Genomic DNA, 23,940 nt, shown 5'->3' with positions numbered 1-23,940 from the left:
TAACTTCCAGGAGTGGAGAGCAGAACCTTGTCTCACCCCCAGGAGATGATCACAGCTCCAGATCCGAGCTGAATCCAACAGAGCAAAGCCTTTGCGTCTTGGCTCATACCACGCAGTGTGCTTTGAGGGGTGACTGTACCCTGTGCTGTGCTGCTGCGGGTGTTTTCATCTGAAGCCCTTGTAGAACTCTGCAGCCATTCATTAGCAAAGAACTTCCTGGCACCACCAGCTAATGAGAGAAGGGAGCCAGATGAAAAGGCTATTCCTGAAAACCTGTATCAATCCTGAATTCACATCAAGCCCTTTTTTTTTGTGTGCTGATTAGGGCTGGAACCAAGACAATCTGGCCAACTACTGCGCTGCTTTGCATATCCAATAAACAGATATTTGTCTATTCATGTACAATTAAAAACCAGACCTTTAGTCATGTAGTGAGCCTGGAGTCCCTGCTTACTTAACTTTCCATTGAAATCCTTACAACACTGTGCGCTGTACTTTATCAGCCATTTAAACTCCACAGTTAAAACCCCAGGATGACATTTTACACCTGACTTAACCAGCACCAGATTATCAGTTGTTGGCCTGAGAGTGCATTTTTTACAACTTGCTTTCCTCTGAACTCGCATTAAAGGGCCCTGGAAACCTCCCGGGACTGAGCAGGCTCAAGATAGTGGCAACGTAACCTTACAGCTCTTGGCGTGCTGGTACAGACCATTAGCTGCAGATGTCCTTCTGAAGATCAAGAGCACTTCAAAGCCTCCTAAATTCCTTCCTAAGCTCCAGAGGCTTGGAATATTTGCACGGCTTATGCCACCTGACCTTGACTCATAAGGCAGCACTCAGATTCAGACTGAGACTTCTCCTGAAAGCAGTTTAAATGTCTCCCATTCTCTGCCATGAGATAATCAGTAGACCTCATTTGCAAAGCTGCGTTTTCAGTAGTCTTTTGTAGCAAAAGCAAAGCCTTAATGCTTTATGTGTAAAACTGTATGTCTATAAAGCACTGAGTGCCACAGGCAGCAAGAGTTAAGGACTGTAAAGATTGACTGGAATTTCCATTGTGCCCAGGCTCACTGGGCAGCTGTGAGCAGCTCAAATGTGCCCATCCCTCTGCATCTTCACTGTGGTACCTGGCTGGAACACCCAGAGCCAGGGACTGGGAGCATCCCCCTTCTTGTCCCTGGGGGGAAGCAGGAGCTGCCTCAGCAAGAGCTGGGTCAGGAAATGGGAGGGCAGCAACACAGTGGTCAAAGCAACAACCCAGCTGCTCTGCTCGTTTATCTTCAGTGGGGAAAACACATTTCCTTCCCGCACTGAAACACTTCTCCAGACAAACCAGATTCAGCCAACTCTCAGCCTCTGGTTCTCCTAAGGAAAAAGCAGCAGAGTTGAAAAGCCAAAGCTGCTGTTTGTTCTGCCACGAAAGCATGAAAAGGTTCTGTGTGCTGAAGGACTACAGCTGTGGTGGTTGGGTGGTTTGGGGTTTTACAATAAACGGGGAACACTCCCTATCCACCTTAAGAGCAGTGGAGAAGTTTCTGTTCTTCCTGACACTCCTGGGACAAGGCAGCAACTTCCATCAGTATTTACAAATTCAAAGAAACAATGAAAGTAATCCATGATTTCTGAAGGACTATCAGTAGCTAATTTGTGAGTGACAAGTGCTCTGGAATCTGAGGATGGTTCATTTGTCAGCGATTGTTGTCATAATATTAATAGCAAAAATAATTCAAATTTAGACAATTTAAATGCTTTGTGAAAGAAAAAATGATCCCAAAGATGCAGGGGTACCAACAGTCCCCAGCGAGACAGACACTTGTGCCTGTGAATCTGGAAGGACAGGAGTCCCTGGCACACCAAGCTCATTCTGCCTCTTTCTCCTGTGGATCTCCTGAGTTACTGGAGTGACAAAAGGATGTTTCATTTCACTGTTCCTAACCGAAGGAGCGAGCATGGCACAAACCAGAGTCCAAAATCCGGGAAGCTAACATCAGAACAGTGAGAAGGAGCAGACGCTGGAGCAGTGCAGGTGGCACAATGGCATTCTGTATCAAAGGTGGAAAACCAGCACAAACAGCAAAGAGTTTTCATGCCCTGGCAGCTTCCGTCAGTTACAAGTTCATAGAAGGGCATCGATCTAAGATGAGTTTGTTCAGTGTCAGCTGTGATGGTGCTATATGGGAAATTGATTTCTTCTTTAGTACATTCTCCTCCAATGGAAGCTGGCTCTCTCCATGGTGATGGGGTGTGCTGATCAGTTTAACAAGCTGCCAATGGGATTACACAGAATCATCTCATCGGTTTTCAGTAGCTGTGTGAGATGGCACTTGCCAGAAACACAAGTCTGTGCGGACCTAACAGAAAAGGCAATGAGATCTGAGCCCCAAAGCGTTATGCTAAAGAGGAAAGACACACAGAGCCTGAACATCGTCAATATTTCAGCGTGGGAAGGCCCAGCTCCCGCAGAAGGTGGCATCCCTGGAGCAGCTGAGCTTTCTAGGGCAGGGAGGGATCTCAGCAGCATGCAGAATAGGAACTAATGGCAACAACCGAGGAGCAACCACTGCAACAGCAGCTCCCGCAGGCTGGTCAGCCCAACTGCATCACCCACACAGACCTGCCTGTACCTCACCATGCACCCAGCAACAGCACAGGAAGGTCCTTCTTGACAACTAGCTCTGTCAGGACCCTAAACAAGAGCCCAGGCCCTCCTAGTGAGAGGTGAATAGCTCACCTAACTTCATTTAAAAACACAGCAACATTCGTTTTTTCAGCCTTCCAGGGCAAGCACAAAGATAGATGAAAGGAATAAGGAGAGCTGGGAACATCAATAAATTACTGCAGCCTCTTATTGGCTGCAGTATTCAATAGTTTCAAATGTTTTCTGGTGCCTTAGGCAAGCAGAAGATTTGCAGAAATGCTGAGCCTGTCGCCAGTGATGTATCATTGTCACTCAGCAGCAGGTAGGTTGCATTTCCTCTTCCTTCCCCTGCAGTGTGTGTAACTCTGAATGGCAGCAGCAGTGAATTAGAGAGATGATATCTCTAGGCTAGCATGGGCTGTCTGGTGACTGAGTGTCAGGACAGTCCCATTTCTGCTATTCAGACAGATGGGTGAAAGCAGCAAAGACCTGGTGCAAATAAAGGGACATGCTTCAATTAAAGAGTCACCAGTTATTCTAAGAGAATCAGACCTCTTCAGATGTGATGTGATCTGACAGAGGACAAGAGGGTCCCTGCTCCCCATGAAGACACATGTCCTCAGGCAGTGACATGCCAAGAGCCCCCTTGCTCTGCAGCTGCATGGGAAAGCAGAGGTGAAGACTTGGGTCTTCATTACCAATGAGCAGCTGCTAATGAGTCACAGATTGCAGTTCTGTGCCTTGTCTTGCCAAGCTCAGCAGCCCCTTGAGCAGTTTAGTGGCACCTCAGGTAAGGGCAACAGCATCCAGGGCTCCAGGGGCACCGGGCTGGGAAGAAGCATCTTCTGTTCAGGATACACTATCTCCTGCCCCAGGCAGCGTCCCCAGCAGCACCTAATGCCAGGGGCCAAAGCATCTCCAGATCCTCCTCAAGGAGGGCAGTGACAGAGCAGGGATGAGTGGATGGGCTCTGAGATGGCACATTCTAAATGGGGTTTCTGCTGAGGGCAGGACAGCCAGGCCCTTGCAGTGAGGCCAAGGGGGATCTGGGTCCCCACTACCCTGCAGCACCAACACAGGGCTCATTTTCTGGAGCAGAACTCTGCCTCCATTTGGAGAGGATGGTCTGCAAAGGACTTGGTCTGGCTCCAGGAGGTGTGTGGGATGTGACAGGCCTGTGAGCCTGCTAGTACAGAGCGCACTTGAAAGCATCCTTGCAGCAGCCTGGGGAGAAGCTGATCCAATTAGAAACTATTTGGGCTGGCCTGCTCCTGGTGAGTGCCATGTACCTGCAGATGATTTCACAAATGTACTGGGCTGCTCCATGTGGCCTCACTGCTGCTGAAAATATTTCATAAACCCAGGAATATGAATCACTACCAAGGACCCAGAGCATTAATTTCAGTCACAGCTGGCCACGCTGTATCACCCTATAAACACCTCTCCAGTTTCAATTAACATTTCTCTATCTCCTGTCTCACTGAGTATTATATTTAACTAATGTAAGAGGATTGGTAAAGATAGTTTTCACACTTCACAGGAAAGCATAATGAAATAATTATACCTGTACCTACAAAAATCATGAGGATATTGCATAAAGAGCCTTAACGTCATCCCAAGCAGAAACTGCTCCAGGAGACCTTCACTCCAGCTTTGGCCACTGAGGCCACTGTGCCAGCATCTACCACCCCCTGTCCCGTGTCTGCTGCTGGACACCTGCACTGCAACCACTCGGGCACAGTTTCCCTGGAGAATAGGATTTCCATAAGGACACCTCCGCTCCCGCTCGGGGCCACCTGCAGGGCTGGATGCAGGGGCCTCTGCATTTCCTTACATCCCTTCGCTCCTCCCTCATAGCCAACCACACACATTCTCACCGTAGCTGCCGATTGTGCTGCCCCTGGCCCGAGCAGAGCTCCCTCTGCCCACAGTTGCCTTCAGCATTTCAGCACAGAAAGGTTTTGAAGCAAATTCCCCAATCCTATGCATTGATTTTCTTTTCAGAGCTTTAGTGCCAGAGAAAGGGTTTATTTTGGAGAACACTAAACCAGAAAGTCTTCTCCAGGTGCATGCCAGACATTTCCAACCCAAAATCAAGGCACAATGGACCAAGCAAATCACTGATCAGTTTGAAAACACACGCCTGGCCAGGACACACTGGGGATGCTCCATACATCACAGTGAGGCTCTTGTCCCAGCAGGAGTCAGACTCAAGCCCTTCTGCAGAGCTGAAGGACTAAGATGACCCTAACTGTCACCATGCCCCTTGTTTCTGCCACTACTAAGCCACATTTCCCCTTGGGAAGGCGGCAGTGGACGCACATTACATGCATCACTGCTGCAGCTATTTTTACTGCACAGAAATTAGCCCAGCAGGAATTCAATTCCACTAAATTCCATTATTCTGAGAAGGGAAACTCAGGCTGACTTCAGAGATCAGCAGCCACAAAACCTCAGAACGGCTCAGGAAGGACAGGAAAGGAAAGAGCTGCTGGGGAGGGTGGGAGGATGCCAGTGCCTGCAGGCAAGCTACCCCCAGCCACCATGACACATCTGCATCATTCCTGCCCCCCAGAGCCCCACATAGCACTGGGCCTGCCCCGACCTGGAGATGATCTGTGGGTCTGAGCTCCTGATAAATATGAGTCAGTAATAGCACTGATGTGACCAGCACCCACGAGGGCCAGCACCCCAGGCCCATGCAGCAGCCCCCTGGCTATGAAGAGGCAGCTCCCAATGCCCCCCATGCAGACCCAACCCTTGACACCTTGGACACAGACCTTTGCAGCAGTGACACTGAAGTACTGGGACCTGCAGATCCGAGACCATCCCCATGTGGGGTCACACCGGGAGCCCTTGCTCAGCTTTCCAAAGGGCTGCAGCCCCTGCAGGGCTCTGGAGGTACCTGCATAAGCAACAGCTCAGGGACCCTCTCACAAGCCCTGCTCCCCTGCCTGGGTCAAGCCTGTAGCCCTGTAACCTACAGAAGTCTAATTCAGGCAGTGCTGAAGTACTGGCATTGCACTCGAACACCACAGCAGCACACTAACAGCAATGATTTGAACCCGAGGCACTGGCAGGACAGAGTCATAAGAAGTAGGATCATTCACGGCTTGTTTTGGACATACAGCTTCACTAGACTGTGTTATACTGGTGGCTTTCCCCCTGATAAAACTCCCAAAGAAGTGGCAGTCCCTGCTCCGGTGTTTGCATTCCTTCATTCAGGATTGCTGTGCATTTCCCACTTTGAACACATCATCTTTAAATGAGGGGCATTGGATTTCTACTCCCCACTACTTGACAAACTCTGCTGCTGTCCTTAACAGCTTCCAAGTGCCAGATAAGATGTACTAATTCTAAGAGACAAGGGGGATTCCCAAAAACCAGTGCCAGAACATGCAGTAATCCACAGCTAATTAAGAAAACAAGAGAACTACAGAGGCTCTGTGGCTTCTACTTGTGCTGTGCACAGCATGGTCATCTGCTCATGAGCCTTCACAGGGACAAATGCACAGGGATAATGACACAGGATTCCCACAGGGACAGAACTGACCTCACCCTGGGCCCATCAGAGAGAACAGCTTCTTGACCACAGCCAAGCTTTAGGTTTAGACCCTAACATGCAAGAGGCTGTTCTTGTTGATGAACTGAAATTAATGTAGTTATATGGAACTACAGTTTTGGGCACCAAGAAAAACTGGTAGGAACTGCTGCAGTTGGAGATCATAAGAGATAAAAGCGGCAGCCATCCTGCCTGGGATGCTTCCATTCTTACACATTTCTGCTGATGAGAAGCAAAAGGTTCAGAGGCAGAAGCCCATGCACCAAGCTGGTCCATGCACCTGCGCCAACGGCATCGCTGTGCCAGCTCCAACCAGCACAGAGGAGATGCGAGCACTGCTCCTTCTGCGAGGTGCAGGCGCCTGCAGGTCTCAGGAAGATCTGTCACTCGGAGCAGCTCAGAGCACATGTGTTAGAGATGAAATAATATTTTGCTGGTGAGCTCCAACACTTTATTGAATAGAGTTTAAAATCCTCACCCTGACTCAATCCATCTGTGCAGGTGTCAGAGCTGTGCCTCCGTTTGGAGAGGAAGAAATGCAGGGTGAGCAGACAGAACAGTTGCCTGATTTGAATTTCACTTCTATCCCATAACTCTTCACAGAGGTCAAGGAGAAAATGACAGGTGGAAAAATGTATCTTGGAATCACCAACTGGAGGTTTAAGAAGATTCATTTCCAAAGCGTCTGACTGCAGACAGCGAAGGGAGAGGAACAGGGCTCAGCACCTGCATCGGCAGCACAGGATGAGAGCAGCAGGCACAGCCTGCCAGGATGGGAGCGGGCAACACGGCACTAATGCCAGGCTGAAAACACGGCTTTAAACCTGCTCTTTAACATCACGGACAAAGCTCCATTCCACACACCCTTTGGGCATGTGGAGACTGTACAAGAAGAGAGCACATTACTGAGGCCACAGGGTTACTGTGTCCTGAGGACTAAACAGTGGCATCCTGAGCCTCAGAAAGGTGATGCCACCATTGGGGTTCAAAGATGCTGGGGAGGACCATGCTAATGGTGCTTGTACGCACCAGGTGCTGCAGCTCCACAGAGGTCCTGGGCTCCTCATAGTCCCATCACCCTGGTGCTGGCCCAGAGCCACATGGGCTCCTGGAGTGCGTCTGTGCTCAGGCACCCACTGGAAGCTGTTCCCAGCAGCAGCTCCCATCTGCCTCCCACAGCCAATTCCCTGTGACAGGTTCCGGAGCAGCTCAGCACAGACATCTTGTGCTCAGCGTGAGGACAGAATCCCTTTCACACATTTCAGTGCTACCTGCTTATGCAGCCCTGTCACCAGCATGTCCCAGAGCCTCCCCAGCATTGGGAAATGGCAATCACGAGGCCTTGTACTTTTCCTTCTTCTTGCACAGAGCTTCCTGAGGCTGTGCACACACATATCACACTGGGGAGGAAGGGGAGGGTTGTGCCAGGGATGTTTTGCATGTACTTTGAGTGCAGCCCTGACTCGAGTCCAGTGACAGCTCTGACCCCTGCACATGGTAGTCCCAGTGGCTACACTGGTGCTGCTACTCCTGGGATGCAGCTGGTGAGCTGGGACCTCTGCCACTGTGCCAGGGAGCAGCAGAAGGGAGCCCGGGAACAGCTCTACCACAGGGGATGGACATTTCACCTCAGATGCCATCGCACCCTTTGAGGCTCTCAGTCTGCTCTTGGACACTCCCTGCCTCTGTCCCAGCACAGGACCACGCAGCTGCCCCACTCACCATCACCCATTTCAAACACAGTAACTGACAGCACCTTTCAGAGCTGGGTCAGACCCTCCCCATGTTCTGCAGCCCAACAGCCCATGCTCACAGTGCACCCACAGCAGGACATTGTCCATCAGCAGCACAGCCCCATCCCACCTCACCTCAAACCCATCCCCGTGCAGGTGCCTCCACACAGGGACACCCTCACCTCCCAGTGTCCCTCCACTCCTGCCATCTCCTCACCATTTCTATAGGGTGCTTTTGGCTGTGGTTTATTTGTGGGCTCCATTCCCATGAGGTACAATCCTCACACAGGTTTGGGTCCCTGCAGAAAGCCTCACACTGGGATAGCTCAACCTGTGAGGGCTGAACAGTGACTGTAGGGGCCAGTGTGTAATACTGTCAGTTCTTTCAGACTGTGTTGCTGTCATTTTAGCACAGCAACTTATTTCTAATCGAGTTTGGGAAGACTTTTGTGTATCTTCACTTCTACTCCAAGGATGTTTGCTCTCAATTTATTTCTGCTCTTCTTATCTCCTCAACAACTGCATCTCTTGTTCCAAGTCCTGCTCATTTTCTACTCCTTATTGTGAGTTTTCTTTAATTTCATCTTGTTCCCACACTTCCCAATCACACATTTCATCACTTCTGCTTCCCTATTGCCAACAATATGCGATTTCTTTATCTTAATTGTATCATCCAGTCATCTGGTTCCAGGATGGCATCTCTTTACCTCACAGTGCAGTCCTTTTAATCATTACTGCTTCTGGCATGTATAATAATAGCCGAGACAAGCTGTTAGCTTTCACCCCCAGTTACAGTCACAGGATTTCTCCTGTAAGTCCTAATGACAACAAACTGAACACCCTCCAGACACCGCTCCTCAGCCTGCAGAAGCAGCTGCTGCTCCAAGGGCTCCTCTCCTCAGCTCCCAGCGGAGCAGTGAGGTGCAGGGAAGCCCTTCTGGAGGATGCAGCCCCAGCCCCTGCAGGGAGCTGGTGAGCAGAGGTCACTGCACAGCCCCGCTCCTGCTCCCAGCATCCCCGTCCCACAGAGCCTGGGCTCTGCCTCATCCCTGCCAGGGCTCTCTGGGCACGGGCAGAGCTCTCCAGGTCCTCTGGGTAGGGGCTACACAGGCAGGTACATGCAGTGCCCTTCATGTCCCAGGTCTCCATCCAGCTCCTCAGCTTATAGCACTCAAATGGCTTATCCACATTTAAAGCATCTTCAGCACTTGTGGGGCAGGGAGGTCAGGGTGGGCAGTAACAGCCCCTCTCCAGGACAGCAGGAGGGGGATCAGCCTCACCACACTGGGTTTGGAGGAGAGGTTGGCCACAGACTAAGAGGAAGCACTGCCAAGGCATCCATAACTGTGTGCTTGCTCCCTCCCCATTACTAGCAGGCTTTCTGGATGAAAATTGCTATCTGGATCCACTTCTCCAGCCTCAGGAAGCTCCAGGAAAAGGCAAAGAGCTGTGGATGCATTGCAATTTATCAGCATTAAGTAGTACATGTAGGTAGCAATAATATTGAATCTAAGAACAGCTTAAATACCACTGCAGAAGGTAGCACAGTGTAGAAGGAGTAGCTCCTTGTGTGAGAATCAGCACCTCTGTATTCTGACCCACAAAGCACTACTTAGAAGGTTGCTGAGATCCTGGCTTATACAGAGAGGAACATTCCACACGTCAGAGGGTAGTGTGGTGCCAGCCATGAGTCAGAGAGTATCTGGCCACCTGATTTGCACAATGATAGAATTCAAATGGAGCCTGAATAATACAGGTCAACCAAAAAGAGAATGGAGTGAGGGGGGTGGAGGGAGGAATTTATACAGCAGGAAAAACCAACAAAAGGAGAAAAGCCTCTTACAAAATATGGCAGCTTGTGTATTTGTCAGTGTAAAGCGATCCTTGCTGGTCTATCAGAGGTCTCTAGACAGGCCCATGCTAAAGGTCAGCAGCACAAGTGGAGGAGGACTGTGCCCCATCAGCTCTCAAGGTGAGGGTTGTGTTCATGCTCCCATTCTACCTCATGCAACAGGCTGTGACTGCAGCATCCAGGCACGGTGGTGCTGAGCTCAGAACTAACTGCTGTGTTACAGCAAGAGAAGGAGTCAAAACCCCTCCAATCCTCAGCATTGTTACTGGGGTCATTCATCCTCCAGAGCAACTGTACTTGTAGGGTTCAGAAGTTTAACATATCATTGGTGTAACCACTCAAACCCGGGCAGAGACAGAGCCTGGAGCAGGCACCAAGGATTCCCAGAACAAGCCCATGAGCTGCTTCAGGGTGAATTGCTGCATGTGGGAGATAAAAGGAGGGGAAGTTTTCATTAAGTAGTTCAGAAATAAAGCAGATGCTGTGCAGTAGCTGGAACAGAAGGAGGCACCGACTGACCCAGATGTCAGTGCATTTACGGACCGGGAAGGAGAATGCACAAAGAACTAAACAAGGCTCTAGAGCAGTAATGTTTTGTTTAATGGCCCTTTCAGCCCCACAGCTCTGCTCCTGCCAGAGCAAGAGGAAAAGCATGCTCAGGTTCAGACAGTGCCCAGCACAGGCTGGTGCTGAGCCTCTGCCCAAAAGGCTTTTACAGACCAAGGCAAGTTTCAGGCAGAATGTGCCAATACCAACAGAGATGTACAAGGAGGCTATGAGAAGAGCCTGCCAGCAGCCGGCCCTGGCACAGACAAGGGGAAGGTTCTGGGCAGGTCCCTGGGAAGCACTGGCTATGCAGACACACACCAAGCACCAACCCAGCTTCCACAGGCTGCTCTGGAGAGCTCAGCTTCATGGGGCCAAGACAGGGGAAGCCTGGGTCAAGGCAATGACCCAGAGCACAAGGCCAAGCTGCCACTTACTTAGCACACAATAACCGTGAGCAGAAGGGTCACAGCAGCAGGACAGAGCTGCTGCCCAGGGGTTAAGACCAGCGCTGGAACAGTCACCTTCCTGGTGCACCAAGGGACTGCCAGGACAGGGATCAGGAGCCTGCAAGGCTGTCAGGGAGCCAGGCACACACAGGACAGTGACAAGCCACCAGAGAGGCACAACTGCACAGCCCCTGCTGCAGCATCCTCCCCTCCAGAGCCGGGGCTCTACTGCCTGCTGCATTAAACCCCATGTTCCCTCTGCCGGGACCTGCCAAGGTGGGAGCTGGGACAGGTCACCCCGAGCTCCAGTGATGCTCAGGGGCCCTGGGGCTTGGCTGCTGAACACATCAGGCAGAGCTGCATGGCAATCACACTGCTCACGTTCTTCCTCATTCCCACACACCAAGCCCGCATGCTCACGTGGTTTAAATCTTAAGCATTCAAGGCATGTTGATGTATTCAAATATTTCTTCCATGCAAATAAGACTCTATATAATCCATTCTAGGCATCTATAACTTAACCTGACAGCTACTAAAAACTGGGGGAGACTGTCATGGGCATGACAAATACAGATAACAATGTTTAAATGCAAAGTGAAATGCACCAACAGTCAGCCCCAAAAACATATGGGGAGAGTCCTCCAGGGCACTCCAAAGTACAGGAAGTGGGATTCACATGCACAGGTCGAGGGCTCGGGGAGCAGGGCAGTGTTGGCAGTTTGGTTTCTCCCCTTACGAGGTCACCAGAGGCAAAACAAACCTGACAATGGAAATCACCCAAACAGAGTCAGTCTTCTCAGAGAACAGCTCTTTGAAGGCACATTTCCCCGCAGAGCTGCCCTGTCAAACTGCCCCCATGCACAGCCAGAGCACACATCACATCACCCCATACAGAGCTGCTGCTTAAAGACCCATGCACCCAGCTTTGACCTGCACTGTTCTCTGCCCTCCCCAGAGCCCTGCAACCCTGCTAAGCACAGCCCTGCACCGGAGCTGCTCTGTGCTGCAGCCCTGAGCTAGTTCATCCTAACACAGCCCAACACCAGCTGCCCCTTCCAGAGCTTCCCTGGAGCTCAGGCCTGGCCAAGCTGATGGTTAAGAGAACCATCTGTGTCCTATCTACACACACACTTGTGGGTAGTAAGGCCAGAAGGGACCTGATGATCACCAGCCTGACCTAAGCACAGGCCATCAGACTGCCCTGGATTAATTCCAGTCTGAACAGCCACAAGTCTCCTTAGAATAAAACCATTTGATCCTCACTGCAGCATTCCTAGTGAGGGAGAGGTCCTGGGTGCATTGCTCCAGTGCTTAATTATACCCAGTTTCCATCGTGTAGCTCCCTTCTCATCTGAACTTGTCTGTCTAACTAGATGCAGCTGAAGACAGACTTTTGTCTGCCAGACAACAGAGCTGTCTACTACCAGAGCTCCCTTCCCTACAGAAGTACTCATGGGCAGAAGCTGCTTCCGCAGCCGCCTCTGGCAGAGGAGGGATCTCTCCTGCAGGCTCTCCCCTTGCCATTCCATCTCATTCTCTCTAATCATCCTGCAGCTCTGCCTAAGTCTTCTCTTAGAGGTCAGCTCCCACCTCAGCACAGCAGAAATGAGCCCACCCCTGCAGCCAGCCCAGCAGGAGATAACCTCTGACTTCCTCTGGATTCCCTGCATCCCTGGAAGGCTTCAGCCCCTCCAGCAGCATGGGAAGCACCCGTTCCTCCCTCACAGGGTCACCACTTCCTAGCAAAGCTCTCTCCTCCCTTTATCAACATGCTGTGAGACCTGGCTTCTCATTTACATTCTCATTTTCTTCCACTCATTTACATCTTTCTCCCAGCATCCTGGCTCCCAGACAACAGCTTCATAAGTATTTTCAACTCTGAAGTTAGCCCTTTAAAGCACCATATGTACATACATGTATGGATGCACATTTGATTGTGTTCCTACATAAGAAACATGACTGAGTCACAACCACTCACATCAAGGTAGCTCAAGGGCTAAGCTCAGTGACCAATCCTTCTCCGTGGAAGGGAGGGGTACTGCAAAACATGCAAAACACCTGGATGAAACTCCTGAGTCAGGGAATCATCACATATGGTTTTGGAAGCATCAGGGCCATTTTAGCTCTGGTAGCACAGGACTTCCAGCATCCATCAATGCAAGCACAACATCCAATGCAAGCCTGGTCTTTTCCCCCTCTTCCTTCAGATGCACATGGAGCAGATCCTCCTGCCCTCTTTCACAGCAAACTCCTGCACCATTCCCCTGCTGCCCTGCCCACCAGGACATCCATCACCACACAGCTCAGATCACTCCTTGTTCCATCGGCAGCAGCAGAAGTGCCACCAGGACAGGGACTGACCACCTCCCTGCCCCCAGTCACCCCCAGGAGCCACAGCTCAACAGCCTTTGGGATTCCCAGTTCACTCCTGCAGCAGGTCCCAGCAACAATAAATAGTTGAAATTGGGTCTCATGAATGAGCAATTCGGAATCTTCTTGTTTATTACCCGAATAAACCGGTGCACAGCAATTAAATAACTCTGTTAATGCATCTTTCCTGTTCCTCACTGCAGATAGGGATGTCTTGAGATCTTATCACCCCTGCTCACAGGCAGGGATTTATAAGCACAAGCAGTGACTCAGATAAAGATATTCCAACTGGTGCATGAAATCATACCAAAGCTGTCCCCAGTCCCCACCACAGGCTACTGCAGCCTTTGGGATTAAAAACAACTGCTTCAGAGAGACACTTGCCCCAGCTTTGAGAACCAAAGATCCCTTCTAATCAAATTGCCATGCCCATGACTGCCTTCACTGCCACTGCAATTAACCTCCACACAAACAACATGCAAATCATCAAAACATTTCCCTTCTCCAGGGCTCTGTGTGACTTACCCATATGAAAGGAGAGGTCCTTTGCTTTGGTGTCTCCTCTTGGCTCTAGCAGGACTTCTCACATTCACCTCATCCCACATACACTAATCCATCACCCACACCACCCAAGTCCCCCATCACCTGCTTCCCCTTTTATCTCTCCTTAGGGGAGACCCCTCACAAACCATTGGTCACTGGTCTCCAGAGGGGTGGGGAGAGTCAATACTGAGGACAACAGCAGCACCACCTGCCCCCAGTGAAGCTGCAGAATGGGCACAGGGCAGGGGGAGCCCAGGAGCTGCTCTGGGAGAGACCCAGGTGCTGGGAATGCTGTGATGGATGGAGGTGCACACTGTGATGGGTGCTGCTCACACCTCACCTGGGCAACGTTTGCCCCCCCGTTTGCCTCTGCATGTTCACTAAAGCTCCCCTTTGTGCTGAAGTTGCTCTGGAACCTGCTTATCCAGGTGTCCCAAAAGTGTTTTGCTGGCTGATGTTGCTTTGCTTTCCTCTGGGAATGCTGCCCTTAGCCCTACAGAAAACCACATAGGAAGAAAGACAGACAGAAATATGATTTCCTTCTTTGGTCCCAGACCAAGGCACCAACATCACACAGAGAAAGCTGAATGTGCCCAGTGTATCACAGGTATTTGCCTGCAGACGACACCTGCCCAGAGGTCAGCCTCAGGGGCAGCTTTCACTTCTGGTGTCTGGAAAACAGACCACACAAAGCACTGGTGTGTTCCGTGGCACCTAGCAACAGCGCTCAGGCTGCCAGCAGAACCAGCCCCAGCTCCGCAGGACCTGCAGGAGCAGGATGAGCCCTTGGGCTAATTTACAAGGAATGAAAGCACCTTCTGCACAATGTCCTGACTCCCTGGCAGCCATTTGCTCTACACAAAACAAACCCAATATTGCTATTCTTCCAGCCAGGTTTTTCCAGTTCTGAAGTCCTCTTAAGCATCCCCTGTGCTACTGAGTTAGTTGTGGCTGCTGAAGCATCCCCCCCACTGGGACTTTGAAGCTCCATGCCCAGGAGCACACAGGCACTGCTGGCTCCTGGGGTGCACTGGGGTGCACTGGGGCAGCCCATCACCTTCCTTCCATGGAGAGGAGCCATCCGGAGGCTCCCGCCGGTCTCTCAGGAGGGGTCCTGCCTGTGGAGGCAGCTCCAGGGAGCTTCAGCCCCAGCCCAACCCTCTGGATCCTGCTCTCCTCCTCCAGGCAGGGCCCCACAGGGTCTGATGGGAGCATGAGGCTGCATCTGCAGGAGCTGCCTTGCAAAGCCATGAGAGTGCTGGAGCCTCTGTTGGGACTCGGCACCGGTGACCCCTAAGAGAGGATCAAAAAGGCCCCTACTCATATACCAGCAGCTGTCACCTGCACAGGCTCCAGGCTGCAGCTCAGGGCCAGCACCAACCTCTCCAGCATCCCCCTGCTCACAGCTCACAGGCTCCTGCACATCCCTATGGAGCCAGGTGCTCCCTGCGCACCAGCGCTGATGGACACAGAGCTGTCAGAGGCTGTGGCCCTGGCTCAGCAACCTGACATCATGCATCTGATGTTGCCAAACACAGAAGAGCTGTTGCTAGAACAATCAATTTTTAACTCTCTCTCCGCCTGTACCCTGCAGTAACTATAGTAACAGTGCTCCGGGCTCCCCCCTCAACTGCACCGCAGCTGCAGCAGGCTTGGGGGCTCTGCCCAGGCTTCACTGCAGGTCACCGGGAGCATCCCACCATCCCTGCCCAGCAGCACCATCCTGGGCTGCCGGGTGCCAGCTCTGGGCCCTGGCACCAGGACTCTGCAGACTCCAGGCAGCTGCGGCCTCTCTGACTGCAGAGGAAGTGTTCCCTCAGTGCCAGCTTTCCATCCCACTGCCTTGGGAATAGTGAACCCCTGGAAGGGGCTGTGCTGCCCACCCAGGGGCTCTTGCAGGGCCCTACACAAACAAGGGTCCCGTGGAGCAGATTTCCTCTGGCACACGTGGCTTTTGGCAGTAACATGACCAGCACCAGCACCTTGGCAGAGCCCATGTGTCTGGATGGCAGTCGGGTGCTGTTTGAGTGCCATATCCACCCAAGCAGTGCTGCCAGTGTGGGTGCTCCCAGGGAGACCGTGTGTGTCACAAGGTATGAGTGAAGAGTAAACCACACTGATCTGTTTACTGAGCTGAATTAAAGGATCAAGCAATTGATATCCTGATCAGAAGCACAAGAAGGAGCAGGGATGTACTCTGCCAGTATCAGACACTCCGGTCACCAGCTTGACCTCTGGCTCCCCTCTGGCATGCACAGACCTCTCTGCAGAGTGGGTGCAGACACAGCTCTCAGGGCAGCTCCTGTCCACTACAAGGCTGGTTTGGATGGTGATCCCATCCACAAAGCGCTGCTTGCACATAGCCTGGTCCTTGCACAGCAGGACCACGTCTCCCTGGCAGCATGAGGGAGACGTGGTCCAGGAATCCCCTGCCCCAGAGCAGGACAGCACAGAATGCTGTGGCACACATGTGAAAGTACACAGGGTGTCCTGAGGCTTCGGAAGGATCTGTTCCCTTATTTCTCTCCCTACCTCAGTTGTGCTCAGTAAAAATGCAAATGAAGTGCTGTCATTAAGTTCACTGTACTGCAGTGCAAATGATGTGTATGCTCCCTCTGTCCCTGCCTGCCTCCCAGATTTAGGAGGTGGAGAGCAAGGAGGGAGGTGGGTTGCCTGAATTGCAGCCTTAATTGGGCTCCTCCCCAGACAACACACACTGAATCTTTCAGAATCACATAAATCATGTAATACCAATTATTCAATCATTCTGCTAATCTCGAGGCTTCCAGAAGACCTCTAGCTTTGTATAAAAGCTACACATGAAGTACCAGTTATTGACAGCCTTGCCACCAGAGGATTAACACCCAAGGACGTATCGCTTCTGAACACAAGTGGAGCATGCAGTGCTCCGCTGGGAGGTATTACCTCCGCTCCTCAAAGTGCTCCTGAAGAGGCTTCATCACACCAAATTCTGTCACTGTGATTCACAAACCCTGTACTATTGGATTCATTTATCCTGCAAACACTTTGCTGTACAATTCCTAGGGCTTTTCTCCTGACTTCACCGAGGTCCATGTAACCAAGGCACAGAAACTTCAGACTAACAAACACCTGACAATTACACACACAGACAATTACTGGCGTGTCTCATGGGACTCACCTCTCTGCACATACACATCCTCTCAAGGGTCACACCTTCTACACGGTGGGAGTTGAGAGGGGCAGCCCATATCACACATTAGGGTAACCCCATGCTCTGCCAGCCTCGTGTCTCCCTTCCACAGCCGCAAAAGGGGCAGTTGGAGGCTCTGTCTGAGCAGAGCAGGGGCCAAACTTCAGTCTTCTCCCATAAACTGGGTTTTCCCTTCATGACCTTTCCTGCGCATCCTGCTCACAACGTATCTGCCGCTGTGTCCCCGTACAGGGATGCTGCTGTGGGTGGGTTTGGTACCACTGGCGGCTCCAGTACAGCGGGTCTCAGCCGCATTGTTTTCATGGGCAGTTCCAAGAGCACCTGATGTAGCTGCAGAAAGCCAGGAGCTGCCAGCACCACACAGAAGGTTCAGAGCCTCCCACAGGCAGGAGGGGCAGAAAGAGTCCATTAAAATGCACTGAGCACATGTAAAGTTCTATTACAAAGCACAGAGGTAGGGCTGGCTCCTTCCTCCAGCAGGCACATCTGCATAATCCAGGCTGGGCTCCTGCAGCTGCACTGCGCTGTGCATGCTGCTGCCACCAGTATTGTTTTCATCTATTTTATTGAATAACCACTACCCCAGGTTTAAGCTGTGTAACAAGCCCTGCTGCGCAGTAATGTCTTTGCTTGCTTTCTGCAGATGCATCTAACTGGAAACTCCCAGGTAGTAAGTGACCATCCTGCAGACAGGAATGCCCATCTTCTGCCTCCGCCTCTTCTGCAAAACTGGGAAGCCTCAGACACAGGCAACGTGATGGCAGGAGGGGAACTGCAGCTCCATGGCAGGTTGCAGTCATACCTCATGCTCCCAAACCATGCCAGCACTGTGGGATCCACAGTCCTACCTCTGCTGCTGCTGTTACCGCCAGGCAGGGAGGATGAGCAGCAGGAGGTAGGACTGTGGATCCCACTCTGGCAGGACAGCAGATTGCATAAAGGGGGAAGGAGATGGTGCTGCCTCATTAATCATGATAAAGAACAGGCTTAAAGAGAGCCCGGCTTTCAGCATGGTAATTAATGAGCTCTTTAATTTTAGGCTGTAACATCCAAACTACCCCATTAGGCAAAGAGCAGCTCGAAGTGTCCTTCCATGTGATGTCAGGGAGATGCATGGAGAGCTCCGGAGTGCAAAGCTCCAGGGGCTTTTCCTGCAGTGCCAGAGGTGCACTGGGCCATGGTCTCAGCACATCAGAGATTTAAAGCTCCCCTCACCAGCTCAGCCCTGCTGCTGGCATGGAAGAGGCCAGGGATGCTCCATGATTCCCACACCGAGCCACTGGCCTGCCCTGGCCTTCTGCAAGGGCTCTGGGAGTCAGTGCCCAGGAGAGCACCAGGCTGCAGGGATCAAGATGGGAATGCTGGAGCAAGGAGGCAACCATCACCTCTGCCTCTGGTCCCACACAGAGCTCGGTGGTGTCTGCATCACTCTGCAGGCAGGATGCAAGCCCCATGTCTGACACAGAAACTGAGCTTCCGCACATACAACCTGCACGTGGCCGGTGGCATGGCTGAGCCCTCAGGAGGTGGCTGGGATCGCAGCAGACTGAAGACTGCTCAGCACCAGCACTGCCACCACGGCTCATTTCCCCAGTAAAACACTCACAGAAGCATTCCAGGTTCCTTAGTTGAAACCCAGCCCAGGCCACCCTGTTCTGGAGCATGGATACTCTGTATGTGAACTGGAGATCTGTCCCACATACTTTCCTCAAAGACTCTATGTCTTCTTTTTTAACAATAATTCCAGTCACAAATGTCACGTGCTGGAGGCCTCATTGTGGTGAGCAGAGCAAAGTGTGCCACACAATAAATCCTTTCGTGGGAAATAACCCTGGTGACTGGAGGAATTTATGAATTTATTACTCTGCAGAAGCCTTTTCTTCTGTGACTTTAGGAGAGATCTATCATCCTACAGGAGACCTTGCTGGTTCCCTGTTTGGAAACCTGCATAAGGCTTTATGTCACATCCCTGCCTGCATGTCCCAAGGGTTCGTTCCACATGAATCACTGGTTATAAACAAGGGGGTCTGGAACCAGCACCCACCACACTGACAGGGGTCAGCTGTGCCACCCCTGCTCCTGCCATGACCTGTGTGTCCACCAAGGCTGTGTCCCTGTGCTCACAGCCACTGCACTTGCAGCAACTGAGAAGTGAGCAAAGCCCTGGGCAGGGCAGAGCCTGCGCAGCTCCAGGGGAGCACAGCATGGATGTCCCAGGGAAGCAGAGCTCCAGGCCCTGCCATGCAGGACTCGTGCACGGCACTTCCAGAGGCTCACTTAGGACAAAGTCCAGAAGCAGAGAAGATCTCACTTCTTGCTGCAAGAAATCCTTGACAGTGGTGCTGGCCATGGGAAAAGGTCACAAAGCCCCTGCCTTGTCACACTGCACACTGAGGACAGTAGAGTTGCCACTGCACTTCACCATCCAACACCCTCAAGCAGCCTGAAGAGCCCCTGCTCCCACCCCAGCATTAGCCCCTCTGCCAGCGAGCAGTGAGCATCCACAGCAGCAGAGGGATGGGGCTGGCAAACAGGGAACATCAGAAGAGTCAAATGCACCAAGAGAAGGCGCAGAGCAGGAGCCCACCCGCAGGTACGGTGCCTGCTTGCCGGATGATGGCTGCGCCGAGACCGTGTCCTGTTAGCCCATTGTCAGTTTTATTCCAACACAGGTTAGGAATACTCAGAATACAAACCTTTTCTGTAAGATTACAAAACGCTCGAGCACTTCTGCAATTTGGATGGCAGGGGATCAATTACTTGGGCATGGTTTTGCATATAATGGCCTGCAACAGATTGTAAAGTTTCTCAGTTAGCAAAGCAATTATGAATACTGAATGCAAACTAATGGCTACAGAGTGGTGGAACGGGGCCATCTGGACTCGAAGACATGCTCCTGGCTACAAGGGGAAGGAGTGCGGGGAGGGGACCCCTTCAGCTGAATGCAGTAAGTACTTGGCTAAGTGTGTGATTTTCACGGACGTGCTGTGGGAGAAAAGCTGTGGTGTGAGAAACAGTGCCCAAGAACAAACATCAACACAAAGGGAAAAGGGAGCAAGAGGGAGAAGTGCTGGAAATCCTTTTGCCAAGCAAGAAGTTCAGATTTCACTTCCAAGTGATTACTGTTTATTCCAGAAGACCAGATCACTTTGTTTGTTTAATGATTCAAAACAGATTAGTTTCAAAAACCCTTGAAAGCTTTCACAAACAGACTCCCATCCAGCCAAAACCCAGCTGGCAAAGCTCCTGCGTGTGAGGACAGATTTATTTATCACTTCTCAGCAATGAATATTCGGGGTTTATTTTGTTGAAAAGGGAAATAAGTCAGGGTTTGGACCATCCAAAGTGGCAATCAATGCCCTCAAGCAACAGAACCAGGAGTGATTGCCATGAAGGGCTCCATAAACCACCTCCTTTACAGCACGTTTCCAGCCCAGGGCTCGGGTGCACCACTCCCCGGCTGTCTGCAGCTCATAGGAGATTGCTCCCTGGCTCCCAGCACATCCATGCTCTGCTCCCCAGCACCAGGCCAGGGGCACGGGCTGCCTGCACCCCTCCAGTGCACACACATCCACCTCACCACCATCACCCTGTGCTCTGCACGGGGCCTCTTGGAGCTATGGGCTCTGTTCCTGCTGCTGCAATCCATCCATAAAAAATGCATGTGGGGTGAAAGGGTTTACACAGCAAACAGAACCAAGATTAAGGGCTACAAACGTCAGATCTCACAACGCACTGTCCATAAAACTGCTGAGGAGAAAGTCACAGCACCAGAGCATGGAGCAGGGGATGGAACCACAGATTTCCTGGAAGTAAATGAAAATGACATCAGGAGTTATTTTTCTCCTACTTTTAAACATCAGCCTAGCAGGAACATCAAAGTAATCCATGAGTCTGGTCATTCCTGTAGCACACTGGTATAAATCAAAAACAAAACCACAGTCTAGTCAGGTAGAAAATCATCTTCCAGAGACATCCGACTGAGCTCAGCAAAGGAGAAAAGGCTGACACAACATCTTTAAACATTTTTAATTACCCTGTCAAACTGACAATTATGGAGCTAATTATTAGGAAGACAATACCAGATATAGTGAATAGCACATCAACAGTGGTTTTATGTAATTATACAATTTAATGAATTGAAGGCTACAGTAATGGACTATATCTGCTTAATTAGAGCCTCCCTTTCTGCTAATAATGCCATTTATTTTCGACTCACTGTATTTGTTTTTCCTGTAAAACCAAGCATGTTCCCACAGATGATGAAGGATTTCTCACAGCAGCTCCCGTGCCCCTTCTGTTATTTACGGCAGACAGGCTTTTCCATGGGGTGGACGATGAGCTCCAGCTGGATGCTCCTTCATGCCCAGCTTTGCTGTATTCCCTAAGGGTTGATTAGAGGCTGGGGCTGGGCAGGCAGAGGGACCCCTGAAACCCCCCAGACCCCTTCCGAGGCCAGGGGGTGCCCAGCAGCACACGGGTGGGCTGAAGGTGCCTGTTTGAAGCTCTCACAGGACCACCCCTGCAGCAGCAGCCACCATGCTCCTGGCACCACAGAGCAGGAGCAGGGCACAGGGACGGGGCTGCCACAGGCTCCTGCCCCGGCACAACCCACAGGAAGACAAAGAGAGAATTGAAATGACTTGCCTTGCCGATAACATTTTGGAGGGTCTGAAGCATCCTAATTCCTCATTGTTGAATGAAAATTGTCTGATAAATTATTGATCATATTTAAAATGTACCCACAGAAACCATTTTAATCCTTCTTTTCTCTTTTTGGAAATAATGAACCTGTTTCAAGTTTCTAAACACTTGGAGCTATTTCCCATTACTGTTACCTGGAGGGGTTGAACAGTATCCCATGCACAGGAGACACCTGTGCACCTATGGGATGAAGTTAGAGCCTCTTTTTGCACCAAGTGCTGGTGGAACTTGCAGACTGTGCAAGCCTTGAGCCCCACGAGCTGTGTGGTGTGGGGCAGCCCCAGTGAGGGGTCCTCCCAGGCACGGGGCAGGCAGACCCCTTCTGCAGAGCTGCAGGACCTGGCAGATGAGAGCACCAAGTGTGTCCTCTCACATCTGCACTGCACTGGCATCAATGGCACAGCTATTTGGCAGGTGACTTCCTTGCAGTGTGCTAGTAGCTTTGCCTACCGTGCACACCCAAACACACTGTAGGACTCCCCATCTCAGTGAAAGCTGTTCTTAGGAAGGAATAAATTCATTAATGCACTTGTAAATTAATAAAATTCTGGCAATTGTGAAAACATCCTGAGCTTTTGTTGGCCTGGAGATTTATTCAGTCCTGCTGGCTTCCAGCTGAGGCAGGAAACATCATAAACCTGCCAAGAGAAATGCCTCTGCAAAATGTTCCAGGCTCAGCTATAACATTCCTCCTCCTGCTGGCACATCAGCCAAGGTGCCTCAAAAAGGCCAAGAGCTGAATTTGCAAAGCCTGTCCCTTTTGTCATTGCCAGCAGCCGCTCAGTGGCATTAACACTGACAAGAGTTGACCATTCGGCAGTTTGGATTTGGTTCGGGGGATCTTTCAAAGCTTCATTCTTTCTAGGAATATAATAAGCCTTGAGCTGTGTTTTGTGCCCATCAAAATCAGCACAGTCCATGAGGGAGCGCTGGGAGAGCTGTGTCAGGGATGTGGCCGCACACCAGCTCCTGTTCACAGCCAGCCCAGGTTCACTGCTCGCTCAGGCAGCAGAAGCTTCCATCAAGCACTTGCAGGATGTACCCACCTTGTCCTTGAGCTGCCATTTGGCTCCTAGTTTGCCTTTAGGCTGCATTGTCAGATGGCCAGAGGCTGTGTGAGCTGGGGCTGTCAGCAGAGTGCCACTTCCCTACCATCAGCCCTGCATCAGGAGAGAGGGAACAACGGAGAATGGGCCAAAGAAAGCTCCTCTGAGCTGCCCTTCCCACCTGTATTCAAGAACCTGTCATAAGTTTAGGTAGAATGGAAGCATTTTATCTCTGAAGACACACCAGCATGAAAGTCAGACCGTGCAGAGGGTGATGGTACCGGTCACACACACCATGCAGTGAGCCACTGTGTCCCTGGCAATGGGGTCCAGCAGCAAAAGCTGCACCAGGCGCCTTGTGGGACCTCCAGCAGCACTCACAGCTTCCAGCTGCCCTGAGAAGAGCCTCTGCTGCTCTGCAATGGACACAGCCCTGGGATAAGCACTGCCAGGAAGGGCAGGAGCAGCCTCTGCAGGAGAGCAGGACCCACCACCTGCAGCGACAGCCCTGCTCTAGCTCCTGCTGCTGAGCAGGTCAGGTACCACAGGCTGGTCCCTGCTCCCCCAGCGCTGCTTTGAGACCTGCAGCGAGTCAAAGGCACCAGCTCCAGCCCTCCAGGGAGGCTCTGAGCACTGCACCTCCCCAGGGCCCTGCAGCTGAACGTCCCTGGCTGTCAAGGCAGAGATTTCACCATGTTCCCCCTGGGTTTATAAAGGCCCCAGAGCCCCCAGGCCCAGGCACAGGAGATCCATGCTCCCTAGGAGCAGCACCACCACATGTGGACCCCAGCTGAGATGACAGAGCTGCTGGTGGGATCCTGCTGTGCAACACACATCCCAATGGACAAGCAGAACCTGCTGCACTGCCCCATGCTGAGCTGGCTCTGCAGGCTCCCCACTTTGATGAAGCACCACACACCTCTGCCCTGCAAAGCCAGACACGTCCAGCAGCACAAATTCAAATTGCCCAGCTCTAGCAGCAAGAAAAATCAATCAATAACTGGCAGCACAGACCTCTAGCATGGATGCTTTCCTTCATGGGTGCAGGAAAAAGGCTGCATCCAGGGATGGGAAAAGGCTGAGCAGTGAGAGGACACCAGGGCTGCAGTCAGACTTTGCCAAATATTGAATAGACAAATGATCCAGAACCAGCACTTCTTCTGAGGAGCAGCAGCATTTCATTTTCATTGGGGAATGCTCAGCTAGCTGATTTTATGACAGTATGTCTTTTTTATATATATATAAAATTTGTGAGTGAATTTAGTGCTTATGAAACCAAAGGAGTAATAGCACTGGCAAGA

At 51.4% G+C, this 23,940-nt stretch overlaps 1 long non-coding RNA gene across 1 annotated transcript in view; it reads right to left on the bottom strand.

Moving 5' to 3' along the window:
* Nucleotides 1-19,913: 19,913 nt before the first annotated feature.
* Nucleotides 19,914-23,940, bottom strand: part of LOC115945320 (uncharacterized) — a 45,430-nt gene continuing 41,403 nt past the window's right edge. The window contains exons 3-4 of the long non-coding RNA XR_004549885.1: nucleotides 22,640-22,753; nucleotides 19,914-20,695 (exon numbers count right to left, since the gene is read on the bottom strand). This is a non-coding gene — a long non-coding RNA (uncharacterized lncRNA). The remainder of the gene's footprint in view (nucleotides 20,696-22,639; nucleotides 22,754-23,940) is intronic.

This window comes from Melopsittacus undulatus, chromosome 8 (genome assembly GCF_012275295.1).
Source record: "Melopsittacus undulatus isolate bMelUnd1 chromosome 8, bMelUnd1.mat.Z, whole genome shotgun sequence".
Lineage (NCBI taxonomy): Eukaryota > Metazoa > Chordata > Aves > Psittaciformes > Psittaculidae > Melopsittacus > Melopsittacus undulatus.
Note: the sequence above shows the minus strand (reverse complement) of the source record. Positions and strands in the feature narration are given on the sequence as shown.